The sequence below is a fragment of the Homarus americanus genome, unplaced genomic scaffold (assembly GCF_018991925.1).
Source record: "Homarus americanus isolate GMGI-L3 unplaced genomic scaffold, GMGI_Hamer_2.0 scaffold48406, whole genome shotgun sequence".
NCBI classification, from domain to species: Eukaryota; Metazoa; Arthropoda; class Malacostraca; order Decapoda; family Nephropidae; genus Homarus; species Homarus americanus.
In genome coordinates, this window is record NW_024753828.1 from 5,844,416 (window position 1) to 5,848,554 (window position 4,139).

Here is a 4,139-nt window from a genome sequence, read left to right on the forward strand (position 1 = left end):
ACATTTTGAGATCCGGAAATACTATACAGGTAAACTCAGTAAACTCTAAAACATGTTTTTTAATAACTTGAGAATTAGGTGACCCAGCTTTAATAAGATCAGTAGCTACTTAGCTGCCAGTTTCTTACAGGAAAAGGTTGCTTCCCCAAATGTTCCCTTTCCAATTATCAGCAGTACAATACCAAGGTGTACTGAATCTCTCAATATTTGTCTAGTTTATCACAGTTTCTTGTTCTCTGTTCAGTATTTTAATATTGACTTTTAGATCTACATTACTATTTATAAATGTATTCGCTTTATAGAGACATTGTATATCACATGTGCCTCTATAACTCTGTTCTTTACTATACTATTCTACATTCCTTCAATTGTTTCCTCGTGTCACATATGTTGACAAGGTGACTTGGTCGAGATGATTTACCGTAAGTAGTGTATTCTTCAGAAAATTTTGTTCCTGCATGTAGCTGAATTTATTAGCCTAACCTAACTAAATTTCAGCACATACAGTACTTACAAACTACAGTAAGTTGTTTCCCCATGACTGATTTTTCTACCATGTACAGTAGTTTTTTTTTTTATAGTGTGGTACTGTATGTTGATATTCCAGTTTTCTTATGGAAATTACAATATCACATGAGGTCATTCATTCTTTAAATGCTCTAAGTATATGATAATCAACAAAGGACAATGGAGGTGTTTACCAAGATCTTTTAGATACAGTACAATATAGTGTAATTGTATACAGAAGACAGTCTGTAACTTGTCTTGCACATACTGCATATAAATTAATATAAGTTACTAATACAGTCTGTTCTGGGATGTTATGGCTCATATAAGAGGAAAATATGATAAAGAGATGTGTGTAAGCATTATAGAGCGTATCATAAGAATGCTTTAGAGCATCTTGTGCTGTAAGACCCAGTATGTGCTTGTAGATGTGTGAATGTGTGTGAACTATGTGGCAAATGTTTTATAAAGTGGTGTTCCCTTTAAAGCGGTTTACCGAGTTATTACCAGCTGAGGGAAGGGGGGGATCTTGCCAGGTTCTATCAATAGGTATATTTGAAGCTCATTTTTTGTGGAATGGCAAGACTAAAGAATTCTTGCTTTTGTGAACCGAGTGCTTGACTCGCTTAACAGACTTGAGTGAGGTGTCAGAAGCTATTTATAAGGTAGGGCTTGTCTTTTCCTATACTCCTTGCTGAGTTGCTAGGTGAAGTCTGTGATATGTATCCTTATGTATTAAAGGGTTTTTGTTCAAATAAACTTGCTATTCAACTTTAAGCTCTTGTTTCTTTTCAATAACCAGATGATGAAGGTGAAGGTATCTCACCATCCAGGAGTTGAACCTAAGATCTCAACCATCTTGACTATTACGCTAAAGCCACATAATATCAGTGTTTATCCTTTGTTTCCAGTAAATTAATCCCTGTCAGATGGGACTATTGGGTGCTGCATTCAGTAATACAAGTTTGAGGGAGCTAAATCACAAAGTAAATGGTCGTGTTCACTGTTACCTCTCTGCTTTTAATATGTCTGATTTGATAAAGTGCAGTATTATGCTAAGGCTTTGTCCATTCAGCAGTCCATTACCTTTATAGCCTGTGTCATAACTTGTAAAATGATGTAGACAATATAACTGAAATATCTGTATGTATTTAGTGTTATTAAATAAGTGTATAGCAACCATGTTCCTACAGTAAAGAGCAATACTGTAGTCGTAGATGAAAAATGATGATAATACTGTAGAACATTACCAGTATTTACCCTCTAGGCACACATTACTAAACTTGATGTTTTCCCTTCATCATTGAATTGTTAGGTTGTGATTTTGTAATACTGTATGTGGAAATCAAGAGCCCGTACTTGCCAACCAATTGCCTGTTCAGTTAAACAGAGTACCGAAGGCTTAGGATACAGTGTGCTGCATCCACACTGTTTGGAATGGGCAGTCATGTGTATTGTACTCTCTTTCATTTAATTTTGAATGAACATCAGTAAATATGCTGCATGCAATGGTATCCCCTTTAGCCGAAATAATTGGTTCACAGCTCTTTCAGGCTTGAGAGATTTCAGGGGGTATTTGAGACGAATTTGTCATTCCCAGAAAAAATCCCACATCCCTGTAATTTTTCCGGGTACCGAGGTAAGTTTTCCGAGTCTAAACTATGCATCTCGCACGGACAGACACAGCTGTACAGTATTTATTTACACAAAAACCACTGTACAAGTGCAGCATATTGTAAATAAACAAAATATACTGTACCCCCCAGCAGATGCTGTTGTCTTGAGCTTGTGATATGATGCAGGCAGGTCAAATGATGATAAGATGATACAGGATGGCCTAACTTAACCTAACCTTTAGAGTACATTAGTGCCTGGGAGTAGTGCATATTAAATGCTGAGAAAATTCTGACTCGACTCCCCCTCTCCTTGGCACTCATGGGTGCAGGCATCACCTCACTGGGGTCAGGTTAGGAGTTAAAGTTTGGACACCAGTGTGTGTTGGATTTACATTAGGGAGTGGAGGATCATACTTGAGTACCGTATTAGTTATTTATTTTATTGAGTCTAGACACTCGGCTGCTTCGACCAGCCTGGTTAAGTGTGTGTGAAATATTTTTGTTTATTATATTGCCACTGAGGCATTTGTTTTAAAACACATGTCAGAATGGCTTCCCCCACCTGGCATGGGTCATCATCTTGTCAACCCTAGTGGATCTGTAAACCAAATTTTCCATAAACCTAGAATGACCCTTCCATAAGGTAAACCTGTGCTGTACCCTGTACTGAATCAACAGATGGCATCTCACAAGGGGATGCACTCAGCTGCCTTCCACATGATCCTCCACCCATAGTGTTGTTACCTTCTGTAATAACAGAAATGTTTTTGTTGGTTAAGTATCACAGTGCTGACACTTGAGAGATGATGTAGAGATGAGCGAAATTCCCGCCAGCCCTGAGCGTTTTACCTCCCCTCCTGGACTGCGTGTATTTATATTGAGTTTTATCAGTTCTATAAATTATTTGGGATATATCCAGCCATACAAACTGTAGTTCATTACCTATTGTGATATATGTTTGGTTCATGCCCATTCATTACTTGCCAACAGTGCGTAACAGAGATGTGACCGATTGCCCAAGCGGCTAACGAGCCGATCATTTGGTGAAGAGGATAAAAGTAAAAGTAAAAGTATTCTATCCACTTCTAACTAAGGTATTGTACTTTCAGACATGGCACGGCCCAAAGTTTTAAATTACTGAAACATTTGTTAGATTAGGTTTGTTTAAGCTAGGCCTACCGGCTAGGGGTTTGGTTAGGTTAGATGACAAGTTTTCGTGTCCTCCACCCAAAACCCCAATTTCGCAGGCTCTCCCCCATTACCGTTAGGGGGGGGGGGGGCAATAACGAGCAATTTCCGCCAAAAACGAAGGTCAGATTCGTTTTTAAAGCACACCAAATTACACTGGAAAAACATTGGTCAACCCCTGGGGACTCATGGCTGACAGTAAAAATTTACCCAAAATTTCTAGCATCCTCTCTGAAGTGCTAATTCTTTTAAATCATTTGCATGTTGATAGTCTAGATATTTAACATAATTTTAGAGAATAACAGGTCTGCTTACCGATTGTGAACATATTTAAGTTTGAATAAATGGACAGCTACATGTACATTTTCTTTGAACTAATCAGGTTATCTTGGAGATACTATAGCAGTGGTAATTTGACAATTCTTGTGATATATCAACTGCTTCTGACCTAACCTAACCAGTGGAAGATATTATAGAAATTATATTAGATAATGTCATAATCTTGAAACTCATTTTATTTTTATAGCTTGTGACTATGGTACATTTTGTAACCGGCCAAGCAGTTGTTCCTCCCTGTACACATATTGCCTGACCCTGTACACCTATTGCCTGACCCTGTACACCTATTGCCTCTCTGTATGTATGACAACAGGGAACCAGTTCACCATGATAATGAATCCGGACAATAAGAGTTAAAACAATATAAATAAACAACAAATATTGAATTCATACAGTAATTACGTTAATTAAGTATTTTATGGGTTAAATAATAAACAAAATAGGATAATATCATGTGAAGCACCTGTGAAAATAAGAGATTCTGACAGG